Source organism: Ictidomys tridecemlineatus, chromosome 2, assembly GCF_052094955.1.
Source record: "Ictidomys tridecemlineatus isolate mIctTri1 chromosome 2, mIctTri1.hap1, whole genome shotgun sequence".
Classification (NCBI taxonomy): domain Eukaryota; kingdom Metazoa; phylum Chordata; class Mammalia; order Rodentia; family Sciuridae; genus Ictidomys; species Ictidomys tridecemlineatus.
Window position 1 is genome coordinate 93,612,341 of NC_135478.1, and position 14,566 is coordinate 93,626,906.

The 14,566-nt window shown below is 48.8% G+C and overlaps 1 protein-coding gene across 1 annotated transcript in view; it reads left to right on the forward strand.

Annotated features, from left to right (window-relative positions):
* Nucleotides 1–3,738, forward strand: part of Znf664 (zinc finger protein 664) — a 42,378-nt gene extending 38,640 nt beyond the window's left edge. Inside the window, exons 6-7 of the transcript XR_013434874.1 lie at nt 1,828–1,949; nt 2,533–3,738. The gene's annotated coding sequence lies outside the window, so the exon portion shown is untranslated. The remainder of the gene's footprint in view (nt 1–1,827; nt 1,950–2,532) is intronic.
* The last annotated feature ends 10,828 nt before the right edge of the window (nt 3,739–14,566 follow it).

The window sequence follows — 14,566 nt, forward strand, 5'->3', positions numbered from 1 at the left end:
AACTATCTTTTTGTGTTTTGGTTTTAGGGAAAGGTATATATGCGTATCAGAGAAATACCAACCACAATTAAGCATCTAGCTCACCTCTCATTCCTGACCCCCAGTCTCCTGCCCACAGCAGCCATTGCTGGTGTGCGTCTCCTGGGGTATTCCTGCCTGTGCTCCCTAGGGAAGGTGCACTCCTGATTTTCCCAGGAAATGATGGCATTCTGTGCCCATGCTGTCATCAGTTTTATTCAGTTAGTGAAGCTTTCAGTATCACTGTTAATATCAGTGCGTTCAAGTCTGCGTCCTTTTTGTTTTGCTTTGGTGACATCATCGTTTCCCTCTGTGTGGAAGACTGTGATGTGCGTCACTCATCTTCTGTGGATGGAACACTCCCCCACCATTTTCTTCCATAGCTTTTTTTTTTTTTGTGTGTGTGTGTGTGTGTGTGTGATACTGGAGATGAAACCCAGGGCCCCACATATGCTAGGCAAGCACTCTACCGCTGTGCCACATGCCCAGCCTTTTTTATTTTGTACTGTGAGACGGGGTCTCACTAAGATGCTGAGGCTGGCTTGCACCTCGTGAGTCACTGGGATTACAGGCGTGCACCACTACTCCTGGCTTCTGCTTTTTGTTTTTTATGTTTAAATCTTTGATACAAACACAATTTATTTATTTTTATTTTTTTGCTAAGGAATGTGGTAAAGAATTAACAAAAATTTCCCCCAGATGGTAGCCAAATTAACAACCTATTAGCACTTATTAAATCTTTTCTCCACAAATTGCAGATTCCAGTTGCATTACAAATCAAATTCTCTATGTATCTGGATCTATTTCTATTCAAATAGCAATGCTCTCTTTTTTTTCTTTTAATGCCATGCTACTGGGGTTTGAACCCAGGGCCCCGCATGTCAGGTGTGACATTTTACCACTGAGCTACACATATAGCCCCCAAGTAGCAAATCTTACGTATTGCACCTTCATCATGTGCTTTAGTTTTTGCAAGGCCAGCCCTTTAATACCTTCTTTCCCAGACTTCCCCTGTCTCTTCTGGACTGTTGGAGTCATTCCTTTTAAACTTTGGGTCATGTGCCTTAGCTGTGTGTCTTATATACAGCATAACTTTTTGGACTGGATGTTCATTTTTCTTTTTAATAAGGACACTCACGCCTGGCATGCGTGCGGCCCGGGTTCGATTCTCAGCACCACATACAAAGAAAGATGTTGTGTCCGCTGAAAAATAAATAAATAAATAAATAAATATTTTAAAAGACACCACATTTTATACTTTGTGATATATGCCAAATTGAATGAGTGGTTACATTTTTGCTATTTGGTAAATTCATCACCGTTTCCTTTATAATTGAAATAAAATAAGTGTGACCCTCAATTCCTCATGCAAGGGGGAATCCCATTATTTTGGAGGCTGGGACACAGAGCATCTCCACTTCTTGGGGTCCCTCAAAATGGTGTTTTTGCCTCTTAGGGACAGTGCTGCTGTGCTTGATTCTTGATTCTGTAGACTTATGCATGTAGACTTATGCATGTGCGCGCATGTGCGCATGTTCTGCACATAGAGTTTGCAGCAATGAGGGATTCTGTGTGCATGTAGTAATTTCTTGTGGAATGGTGGACTTTCTGTTCTGGAGCTCCTGGTCACTGCTGTCCCTGGGAGCCCCATGGCTGATGCTCTGGGGCCCTACCCTGTGCTGGGTTGCTTGGCCTTGTTTTCACCTCCCCCTCCCTCCCTGACTCACTTGTTCACCCCAGATCCCACAAGTCCTGCTGTTGCCTATGGAGAACATTTAGCCACATCTCTTTCTCCCTCCATGCTGCCAGACTGTACCCAAAATGACTCACGCTCCTAACTACATGCAACGCGACAAGTGTCTCAACCTGTGACCTGCGAGGGAAGTTTAGCCCGTGTGTTTCTAAGCAGGATGCCTGCTGAAGGCTGCACTGTGAGTTCTCCTTCTTGTTCCAGCCAGCAGGAAGCCCTATGGAGCAGGAGAGTCTTTGCCAGGACCCCTGGGGGAGCTAGGAGGAAAGACAGCTGTTCCCATGAGAGGGGTCAGCCTGGGGGCGAGGAGCATCTAGAGCCGGCCATCCCTGAGAAGGACGTGCACCTTTGAATAGTTTCGTTTTACAAGTTCACATGATTCATTCTTTGCTAGTCTAGCTTGCCTTGGTCATTTGCAGAAGGTAGAGCCAGGAAGATCCCCGACTTTCTGCCCTGGTTGTATAGGTCCCTCTGGGGCCTGGGAAGAATGCTCTGGGTATATGAGCAGAGAACTGTTCCCGTGGAAAGTTCTGGGCAGAGTTGGCTTGCGAGGCACTGGGCAGGAATAGCAGCAGCTGGGCTTGGGGGCTCTGGCAGACGTGGAAGAAGTCACTGTGCAGGTAAATTGCAGCCAGTGGCATGGAGACAGCTGAGATATGGCATTGCTGCTCAGCGACCTGCCTAGGTCTCATGGGAGCATGGTGGCCAATGTGACCACATAGTTGGGCTTCCTTGTCATCGGTGTCCCCTCCTTCCTCCTGCAGCCCTGCATAATGCTAGCTAACAGAACCAACCTCAGCAGAAGCAAGAAGCCGCCTTCCTCTCATCCCCATGACTGTCTCACCACTGAGCTCTGTGGCCTTTGTGGAAGCCAGTCCTACAGCCCAATGGAGTAAAACAGGATCCTGACCCAGCCTGGACTTCCTGAAGATGTCCAAAGGACTCCAGGTCACCAACTCACAGTGACTTTCAAAGCACTGCCTCCACCCCCACCCCCGCCCGACTTTGCCTCCTTAGTTCCCATCTGGTGGCTGCCAGGGCTCCATCCTTCAGAGTTCCACCCTTCTCTTTGAAGTGGAGAATACTTCCTCTCTGGCCAGGCCTGTCTCTGCCCTCTCCCTATCTGGCTGCTCCTCTCTCTGTCCCTCTGTACTGTTTCTATCTACCCATGTATGTGTATCTCCACCTCATCGCCAGCTGTCTGTCTTTCCATCTGTCCCTCTATCCTTGCATAAGGCCTAGGGATGGATGGCAGACCCTTCCCCCTTCGAGAGAAGCAGTGGAGGGTCTGAGGGAGGAGAAAATGGGGGTCACTAACACTCATTAATCCTCTCTGTCATAAATGCATTAGAGACACAAGTGCCAGGAAGAGGCAGGTCCTCTAGGAGGTTGCGGGGAGGCTGGAGGCTGCTCAGCCAGAGGTAGCTGAGCCAAAGCAGGAGGCAGAGCCCAGAACCTCAGAGGCGCTGCACTGAGCTGATCCTTCTGGCTTTCTCCTGTCCCCTGATGCTTTGCCCCAGCTGGCCACGTTGTTCACCTTCTCTAGGTTGAGTGACAAGAAGGCGTGTCTGTCACCTTTCCATCGGAGCATATCTGCAAACATGAAGTGACACCCTGAGAGACCTTTGGGCTGCCAGAGCCTGAGGAAGAGCAGAAGTCCACCTGCATGGTGGTACGGAGGTTCCGGAGGGCTCCAGGGCTGTATCCCGTGGACAGGAGCCTGGGGGGCCTAGCTGTCCCTGTAGCTCGATGGCGTCATAGGGCCTCATCTCTCTCCTCTTTTTCTGACACTCAGAGAAAATGCATAGAATTGTTTGCAAGGCCCCCAAGTCCTTGAGCGCTCTGATGATTGCCTCTGAATATTGACATGAGTTTAATATACTGTACAATTTTGATACAAGACTGATTAATCAATCACTTCAATAATCCCTGTGAGTAGGGAACAATAAAGTAGATGTATTGCCTTAGAATTATTTATATTTTATTTGCCACCATGGTTTAGTTTTGAATAATGTAACTAAATGAACTTAAATTCTATGAGCAAATTCAAGTTATTGAGGAGGTTGGGGAAAAGCCAGTCATTTAAAGGAAAAAAGGCAAGTCGAGGTTCATTTTGGTTTTCCTGTGTGAGAAATAGAGGTCTGGAGAGGTGGCTGATTGGTGTAGACAGCTGTGCATTTTCTAGACACGAAAGGGGGTCACGTTCTTTATGTACTTCTATGGGGAAGTTTTAAAGACCATTATATAGCTAGAGGTATTTGAGTTTCTTTTATAAAAAATGAAGTAAAACAGTCTAAGAATGAAGAAGAATTTGCTTTGTTATATGTATTTTTATATATTGTGCTGCTATTGGCTTCTTGAGGGTTAGTCTATTTTAAAACAAAACAAAGCCCTAGAATTACATTTGACAGCACAGCAGAGTGAAGTATCACAGCTAGTCAAACAAAGGGAAATAAGAGCTGCTGAGCTTAGAAAAGGCCAGACGCTGTTACGTGACTCCAGAGGTGGAAATCTAAGCCCTTCCCTGCCCCAGGCCCAGCCAGTTGGCATGGAGTTGGGCCGCGTTGGGAGGCTGCGGGACATGGCTCAAAGCAAGTGGATGAGCCTGCTCAAGGCCAAAAAGGTGGACTTGGGGGTTCGGACGCGAGTTCCTTGTAATTATCTGTCCCCAGTCTCATACAGCTTTCCAAACTTTTTTTTTTTTTTTTAATGGACAAAAACTGCCACCTGGGCTTGGGCTGTAGCTCATTGGTAGAGCGCCCACCTCGAGGGTTTGATCCTCAGCACCACATGAAAATAAAGATATTGTGTTCACCTACAACTAAAAAAATATTTTTAAAAAACCAAAACTGCCACCTGCTACTACTACTCTGAATTAATTAATTTCTTTCTTTCTCTTTCTTTCTCTCTCCCTTCCTCTCTCCCTCCCTCCCTCCCTCCCTCTCTCTCTCTCTCTCTCTCTCTCTCTCTCTCTCTCTCTCTTCTTTCTTCTTTCTTTCTTTCTCTCTTTTTTGTACTAGGGATTGAACCCAAAATACTGAGCCTCATCCCCAGCCCTTTATTTCTTATTTTGAGACAGGGTCTCCCTGAGTTGCTGAGGCTGGCTTAAAACTGGCCATCCTCCTGCCTCCGCCTCCCAAGCTGCTGGGATTCCAGGCGTGCCCCACCGTATCTAGCTTCTGCATTGCTTTTAAAAGATAGCGTTTTGCTTTGTTGTTGTTGTTGTTATTGTTTAGTTTTCTTTCAGTTTTTTGTCCAAAGAGTGAGTTTCTGGCCCTCCATAGTGCTGCGAGAGCACCCGCCAGATCTGTGGTCTAGCTTTGTAAGTCCCAGCCCATTCCCTCTCTGGCGAAATTGGACATGTCTTATCTAGCTCGAATTGTTGGACCTGCTGCTTCAAGTCCATTTACTTTGTTTCATCTATATAAATTCCTTCTAAGTTCTACTGTCACTAGGCCAGTTCTTTAATGGTCACTCACTCGAAAGATAAAATTAAGAATGCTGGAGCTGGGGCCGCAGCTCAGTTGTAGAGCGCCTGCCTCGCATGTGTGAGGCCCTGGGTTCAATCCTCAGCACCACATAAAACTAAATAAATAAAGATGTTGTGTCCCATCTGCAACTAAAAAAAAAAAAATGCTAATGAGTCTTACTTTTTTTAAAAAAAAGTTTCTTTTTCTTTTTTTTGCAATTGTAGATGAACAGCATGCCTTTATTGTATTTATTTTTATATGGTGCTAAGGATTGAACCCAGTGCCTCACGTGTGCTAGGCAAGTGCTCTGCCACGGAGCTCCAGCCCCACCAATAAGACTGACTTTGCATGAAGTAGTATGATAGAAAATTAGGGCGCCATGGATTGCATCGGACATTTCTATGGGAAAATATAAAACGAGGATTGATAGTGTGTGCATCACTAAGTACAAACCATTGCTTCAGTGCTGTGGCCTGAAAAGATAGGTTCAGTCCCTCGAACAGCCGTGACACCACTGGTGGCAGTGTTTCAAAAACTCTGCATGAAGAGCACCAGGAATCACCTCAGTGAAGAGATTCTTTAGGCCTGTCCTGCCCTCCGGGCATGCGTTTCAATAAAGCAAGATGGTCTTCATTCTCTTTTTCCTGAGAAGCTGGTCAGTGACAAGAAAGTTCCACTAAGAATGCCACAGGACAGAGATGGCCCCCGACTCCCTGGCCTAGGAGGACAGGTTTCCACCTCCAGCCAGGGACAGTTCAGCGCCTTCTGTGGTTGGAAACAGTCCTCAGCCTCTTTTCCCCACGGGGCAGCAGCAGGCAGAGCTTCCCAGACGCTATTCTGGTTCAGAAGTGCATGCTGCTGCCTGCATATGCTCATCACTGGGATGCTCCCAGCCATTCCAGGGATGGATTCCCCAGCCCGGGAATGCACAGGATCTGGAAAGTGGTGACTTGTAGAGGCCACAGGGCAAAGCTAACTAAAGCCCAGGTGTTCTGAGACTACTGTGTGGCCCAGGGATTGCACTTCTGGGTTTAGACCCCAAAGGAGTGAAAGCTACCTTGCTAGAGGCTGAAACAGAACAAGGACATGCTTCTTAGCCTAGTGGAGAGAAAGATCCAGACATCGTGAGAACAATCACAGAAGTCTGATCAAAGACAACCTTAATTGAGAGATGAGAAAGAGTTACCCTATCTAGGGCTATGGGAGCCAGGAGAGGCTTCCTGCAAAAGGGTTTTAAGGGACACACAGGAATTTGCTTGACAGGTACAGCAAGAAAGCACACTTAAAGCGGAAGAAAGGAGGGGTGGTTCCTAAAATTAAGAGTGCATCAGAATCCTCTGGGAGGCTCTCTAGGCCTCACACCTGAGGTTTTAACTCACTGGTTCTGAGATTTCTAACAGGCTCCCAGGGGATGCTAACCCTATAACTTTATGGACCCCACGTCCTAACAAGTGCTAATTTACAGGAAGAATTACAACATATTGTCACAGTGTACATCTAGTGATCTGCAAGTCCCTGAGTACTGCTGGAGTTAGAAGTGCCTGGTCAAGTGCCTTGTAGTAGTGCGTGCCTATAATCCCAGCAGCTCGGGAGGCTGAGGCAGGATTATGAGTTCAAAGCCAGCCTCAGCAATTCATCGAGGCCCTGAGACCGCTGTATCTAAATAAAATACAAAAGAGGTCTCAGTGGTTAAGTGCCCTTGGGTTCAATCCCTATTACCAAAAAAAAAAAAAAAAAAAAAGTCCCTGGTCGAGGTGGTTAGGGAGTAAAGGAGGGGCCTTAAGTGCTCTACTGTGGTGTGGACTGTGGACAGACAAGACCAGAAACCATGAGCGTGTTCTGACTGTGGCAGGCACCAAGCTGTGGTGATATTCAATCCAGATCACAGACTCAGGCAGGAGAGGAACCTGTGGAGCAGAAGGTGAAGGGTATGTCCCCAGGCCCCTTGGAGTAAATGCTGGGCCCAGAGCTCTGAGCCAGCCGGGCCCTGAAGCCTGGGGCTTGCTTTCTCCCTTTCACAAGGCTCTGTGCCCAGCAGTAAAACCAAACTCCAGCCCACAGGCACAGGGAGCAACACCATCAGGACTTGGCTGCAGGGAATGGAAGGGATCAGAAGGGGCTTCCCCTGGACGGTTTAGGAGGCTCTTCAGAGACTAAGTGCGCAGACTCTGAGCCCAGGCCCTCTGTGGTTAGCAGAAGGCAGGTGGGGGGAGAGGTGGGAGGGAACTTGAGTCTGATGGGGTGTGACATGCACCATCTGGATCTTGACTTTGCAGAGGGGCACCCGATGACACTAGAAACAAGATCTGCAAAGGTCCCGCCCGAAGTCCTGGTGCTGGTGAACTCCCTCCATCCCAGCCACCCATCCTCCCCTCCAACTCTTCGTCCTCTCCCTGGCTCACTTGGTCATCACTTGGTCTCTGTGCCCTTCTGACATGACCAGATTCATTGCTAACCAGTGTCTCCATCACTATCATGGATGTAACTTTTTGAATGTAAGGATGAGCCCTGACCAGGGAAGAGGGGACACGTTACCTGTAACTCCCAGCTTCTCAATGGAGCATGTCGTCTTCTTGGTTTTGTGAAAAATTTCAAACAGAAGGAAAACAATTTCAACGGCTCATAGGTCCACCACGGGGCCATAAGAAGGAGCACTTCGCAATATTAGCTCCATGTTTTTCCTCTGAGGTATTTTGGAGCATATTTCAGGCATGACACCTTTAAATACATTAGTACGTGGATCTGAACGCAAGAGTTAAATAAAGGTGTATTTAAAGGTGATCAGACTTCTGTGATCGTTCTCACGATGTCTGGATCTACACCTACAACACACACCGTCCATCCCATTCCCTAGACCTGTCTATATTTAAATACCTCTCGTCATTCCCCAGTGTCTTTCCAAACATCAGACAAGTCAAAAGATGTCTATGGAGAACATTTATGTATCTGCCTCAAGGTCGGCATGGAACATTTTGCCCTGTGTGTCATGCACCTGGCCACCTGGCCACCCTTCTGTCCCTGTGTTATCCCACCTCAAAGTGCTGCTTTACAATTCAAATTTAGATGTAGGCATGGGCCCCTCCTGCTAACTGCTTCAGCTTATTTACCTGCAGTGAAATTCACAGATTTCCAGTACAATATGTGATGAATCAAGACAGGGGCCTCCGTGCAGACTGACCCCCCTCTGTGATTTAGAACATCGTGTTATCTCAGAAGGCCCCCAGCCTCAGGCCCCCATTCTGATTTTTCCTACCATTGCCTATTCTAGAACTTCAGCTTCTTTCTGTGGCAGGGAACTTTTGATGCTGTGTCTGTGCCTCCTTCTGGCTGGGGTTCAGGGTTCCTTTACGGCCTTACTGCATCCGCTATCCATTCAACCTTGGTGGACATGGGGTGGGTCTTGGTTTTGGCCATTATGAATGAAGTCACCGTGGGCATTTGTGGGCTCTCCCAATGGCTCTTATTTGGACCATGTGTCCATCAGCATCTTCACACTGCAGCTGATTGTTGTGCTTCTTGCACCTTTTACTATGAAGTAGGAGGAAGCTGGTCACGTCCTGTGTCCTGGCTCCTGTCACCTGGTGGGTGAGAGGGAGCTAAGTGTTCAGAGTGTCCACTCCCGGATAACCTCAGTTTACAGCTGGGGTTGTTGAACTGTGTCCTCTCCTGGAAACACAGATTTCCAGGTAGACACTCCAGACTCCACAATTAAACTGGTATCTCCCTGTCCCACCAGCCCAGGTCCCTTTCTGTTGGCTATGAGGCACTTCCAGCTTTCAGCCACTAGGGGGTGCTTGTTAGCTTTGTAAGGTTTAAGTTTTCCTGGTTTGCCGTAAAAGAGAACTTGTTCTTCCAGAAAGTAAGCCTTTTAAGGCTTTCCCTCGGTATTTTTTTTTTTTCACTCTGTTGACTCAGTGGTGATGTTTTCTCAGTTGTTCTATAAATGTCTGATGAACACCCACCACATCTAATGCATTGTGCTAGGCGCTGGGGGTGGCGGAGGCTTGACACATTGCCTGCCCTGAGCTCAGAGGAGGTGAGGTGCCCCCACAGCTTAGGGTGTGCTTAGGGTAAATGGGTAAATGTATAGAAATGCCTGCGGGTGTGAGCTAGCACTGGGGCTTTCCATGGATGGAGATGTCAAGAGGAAGGTGAAGTGGCCAGAGGTTCTGGAACACAGGAGTGTTTAGAGGGGCTGAAGGGGATCAGGCTGGGGGATTTGGAATCATTTGCTGTGTTTAATGGTACAGGGCGTTCTGGGGGGATGTGGCTGCTGGTGGTGGGTGAGAGAGAGAGAGAGAGAGAGAGGGAGGGAGGGGGAACCTGTTGGGCAGTGCTATCTGTCCCCTTGGAGGTGACAGGGCCTGCACTGGGGTGAGAGAGTGAAGGAGACCACCTGGGGAGAGGTGTGTTCTGGACCGTTCTTGGAACGCTCTTGTTTTGAAGTTTAATAAGGAAAGTCAAATACCTTTGTGTTATTTGACTATTCTTTCACTGGAGGCTGTGGGTACTGACAGTGCTGAGTTTTTGGCCTGTTTTTCCTCTTGGGTGCTGGGTTGGAACGCAGGGCCTTGTGCACGTCAGGCATGTGTTTTAGCACTGAGCTGTGTCCCCAGCCCTGCTCTGCCTGTTATGTGCCTCTGATGCTCATTAAAGTGACCAGGAGGGCTCTACAGGCTGCTGCAACTGTCCTGGAATGCCACGGGGGATTAAAGCCCGTGGCAGAGCACGAAGCCAGGGGAGGGGTGATTGCTAGAGCCACCAAGGGCCAGGGCCTGCTGAAGACAGGACAGGTTTGGACACCAAGGGCGAGCTTCGCTGTGACTCAGCAGGACCCTAGCCACTACTCATGAGCAGGTGGAAGATGGGCCCAAGGACAGCTCAGAGGGCGCAGAGGCCATCTAAGTTTTGGTCAGGAGGGAGTCTTTGTCCTGCCCAGGGATTAATCGCTCTTTTATAAATGCAAATTTTAGTACACAGAGTGGGACAGATTTTCAAAGTAGAAATTATCTATCTTTAAAAGTGGGAAGTGGAGCCGGGGCTGTGGCTCAGTGGTAGAGCGCTCCCCTAGCATGTGTGAGGCCCTGGGTTTGATTCTCAGCATCACATAAAAACAAATGAACAAAACAAAGCCCATCAATGTCTAAAAAATGCTTTTTTAAAAAAGTGGGAAGTATTCTGATTATTTAAATGGGAGCATGATAGTGTGTAATGGACAAATGGATTTATTTTAAGTAAGACGAAGCTTTAGATCATTTTTATACAAAAATGAAGCATTCCTGAAATTACAAACCAGTGGGAAAAGTTAGCACACGGGGCAGATCCATCACGGATATGATCCTTGGTTTCATCTTTGCTAAAAGAAATGGTATCAGTAATTAAAGAAAGTTTGTGAAATGAAATAAAGATACAAAGTGCTTTCTTGTCCATGGGACGAAGTGATGTTGACCGTCAGGACGGGGTTCCCAATTAGTAGGTGGATTCACACAAGCACCTGGTTTGTACCTGCTCACTTTATTACCTTGAAAGTACAAATGCTTCCCTGAAAATTTATGTTTTTCTCTTTTTCCCATTTCCTTTTAAAATCACCCCCCCCCTTTTTTTTAGCCACTGGGTGGGGGGTCCAGCCAAGGGCTTTGGATTTGACTCCAACTCCATCTCTTACTGGAGGAGTGACTTTGGCTTCCCTTGATACAGAGCAGGGATAAAGACTGTACTGCGGACGGGATGGCTGAGCAGGGCAAGCCAAGGGGCCAGCACACACAGGAATAACCCATGTTTTGGTCAGCATTGCCTTTGTCCCAAGTTTGCTTCCTTGGTTCAAAGATTCCCAAGACCCTGTTCATGCTGCATCTCTGTGGGATTGTCCAGCTCTTACTTAGCATCCTAGATTGTCCATCCCTTACTTAGCAACCCCTGGATTCTAGGAACAGAACAAAGGCGTCTGAATGCAGGAAAGAGGTTCCCCCTTTAACCCAGGACTTGCTGAGATTCAACAAACTGGGGAGAAGGCTGGCAGTGTGGCCCTGAGTGGGTGTCTCAGTGCTCCTGACTCAGCAGCCCCCGAGGTGATTTAGAGTAACCTTGACCTCTGTCTGGAGAATGTTTCCACCCGCAGGACAGCTTACCTGGGAGGACCGGAACTCTGAAAGAATGAAAAAGGAAAAGTGAATGGAACCAACCAGATTCCATTTGCTCCTGGTGGTGCAGGAAAAGGCAATAAGAACCAAAGGTCGGCCTCAGTGTTACCTGCAAGGGCCTCCTTTCAGCTGGCAAGAGGTTGGGTTTGATGGTTTGGGTGGTGATTCATAGGTGTGGTCCTTCACAAAGAGACACACAGTTGTTTCTAGAGCGTTTTCCCCAACTAGATGTAATACAGTCATAGCAGATAACTAGTTAGGCCTTTTTATCGCTCTAGTTCCTCAAATCTCAGATTTATTCCATTATTGCATATGTCTTTGGGAACTTAGCCCCCTTCAATCAGTGACCATCGCTGAAATGACAACTGAAATCTTGAGGGAGCCACATCCCTGGACACAAGCAGGGGTGGGGTTTGGGAGATGGAAGCAGGTTCCGTCGGGGTTTCTGCCTTTGACTTCCTGGTGAAACATGAAAAGGTGAAGCTCACAGGAAATGCGTTCTGTTGGATGGGAAGCAGAGGCTGGGAGAGACGCACATGAACCTGTGGGCACTCGATGGCGGTCCTCCAGGCTGTAGGGCCCACTGCCCATGCTGGGCAGGCCCGAGAGTGTCCTCAGCACTGTCAGAGCCTCCAAGCACCCCACTTGCCGCTTCTGCTGAGTTCCACGTGGACATTGGTCCATTTTGGTCTGCGTCCTTGACCTCTCCTTATCATTTCTGGTTATTGCCTTAAGCAGACACCGTTCCTCTAAGAACTTTTCATCTTTTGATTAAGTTAATGTTTAAAGATATGTTCAGTCCTTAAAAACATTTCAACGCCTACTAGCAAAGTCGAAATAGAGGATTTGTATTGTAAATGACATGTCATAGAAATTCTAACCTTGGCTTTGAGAAGGTGAAGCTGATTTTTAGAGTCAAGTGAGTCCTCTCTCAGGTTGACTGGTCATTAATTCCTGTTGCTGGTTCCGGGCGGGGAGGTCCTGTGGCTGGGTAGGGATTACCGGGCTCTGAACTTTACGTTCTCTTGAAAGTTGAAGGAGTGCCCTGGCTCTCGTGACACACAGCCAAGCACAAGGAGCTATTGGGATGACATTTGGTAGCAGTCAGGGACTGTGACTCCCAGCAACAGAAACGAATGGGCTAACTTGAGCAAAAGAGGAAATTTCCAGAAGGATATCACAGAACCACCAAGAGAGCTGGAGAATCAGGCTTGAAAAACGGTGAAGATCAGGAGTAAGCAGCTGCTGGGAGTGGGTGCTACCCGGGGTGCGGCCACCATGGCCTCTGGATACTTTCCACATCTCTGCAGGCACTGCCGCCGCTGGCCTTGGCTGCCCCCGTTGGACCATCAGTGTTGACTGCTGCTGACCCTCCCACCGTCCTGCACTGCATGGCCAAGCCCCACATGCTGGGTGAGCAGGGACCACAGACCTGTCCACTTTCCCTCTTGGGAGCCCAAGCTGCTGCGCCATGTGCCTCTGCCGGGCGCAGGAGGATAGGTGCTGCCTCTTTCCTGACTTCTGCAGGCTGCCAGCAACCCTGCGGCACAGACCTTTGTGGCAGTGTCACCTTCATGTGCCCTTCTTCTGTCCAGATTCTCTTCTCAGGATGCTGGTCATGTTGATCAAGGACCCACCCTGACCTAGTACGACCTCATCTTGACTTGATCACATCTGCAAAGACCCTAGTTCCAGATAAGGTCACATTCACAGGTTCCCAGGGGACTTGGATTCTGGGAGACATGATGCAATGCATCACAAGGACCAGGCCACATGCCTGCAACTCCACTACTAGCCGAGGGGACATCTGCATGTCAACCTTTATTTGCCACAGTGAGCAGTAGCCCCTTGCCTCCCAGCCAGACCTACAGATTTGCCCAGACAGCAGGGGGATTTGCCCAGACAGCAGGGATCCTTACCACTCCTACGAGGAGACTGTCCCCAACCATGTGGCCTTATTGCAATGATGAGATTATGCCAGCTCCATCAGCATCAAGATCCAATAGTAATTATGGAATAGCTTTGATTTTTAATTTTCTTCTGCTTCTATTTCTATTAACTCATCTTAATCACTAAGATGGAGGAGTAAATTGTGAGCCCATTATTGAGTTAATGGGCTCAGACTGAAGTGAGTCTTTCTCTACATCAGGAGTCTCAGGGCCACCTCTTCGCTGTGGTGGGTTCTGGAGTCCCTCTGCTGCCAGGAGGTTGAGTCTCATCCCCAGACTGAGCTCTTCCTGAAGAAACAGATGCCTCTGGGGAGGAGCATGAGCCAGGACACTCAGCCCACAGCTTACAGCTGCCTTCCGCGGGCACTTCCTCCCAGGCCCGGACGTCTGCAGGGATTTCAGCTTCTCCGGGTAGTGACCACCATCCCTATCTGCTGCGATCTGGATCTAGAATGTTCCCCAAAGGCTCACATGTGGAAGGCTTGGTCCGGCCCGTGGTGCTCCTGGAAGGTGGTGGAATCATGAGGGGGTGGGGTCTGGAGGATCTGAGGTCATGGGGGTGTGCCCTAGGAAGGAGTTTGGGGACCCAGGCCCCTTCCTGTCCCTCTCTTTGCATCTCAGCAGCTATGATTGAGCAGACAGACCTCCTCTGCACTCCTTGCCCCCACCCCAAAGAGACAGGGTCAAGCAACCATGGGCTGGAATCTCTAAAACCATGAGCCCAGATAAATCTGTTCCCTTGTTAATTTATCTCAGGCCTTTGTCTGGGCAGTGCGAGGCTGGCTACCACACCTTCGAGAGACAGGCTCCCCTCCCAGCATAGGACGAGCTGGGGGCCCTCCCCTGCCCTCCATGGCCTTCTGGGCAGTAAGCAGAGCATCTCCTAATGAGGTGTTCATTTGCTGGGTCACAAACACAGGGACCTGGCTGCCTGAGAACACGGGCTCATGTCCCCCACGCTGACCGCCATGAAGGCATGGATGGCCCCTGGCAGATTCAGTCAAAGAGGCTCTTGGAAAACCAGCCCCTAAGTCACCGTGTCTGAGCTCAGAGCTGGTCCTCGATGACACAAGAGGCAGCCTCTGCTCCTCTCCCCAGATAGGCTCGCCACATCTTGAAATACCACAGGCTGAAGGCCACCCCAAAGCTTTTATCTCCCTGAGTTTTTCTTGTTTGCACCGTGTGCTCCACACAGGACTCTGAGTCATGGTGGCCTTACACCCACCATGGGCAGTCCCC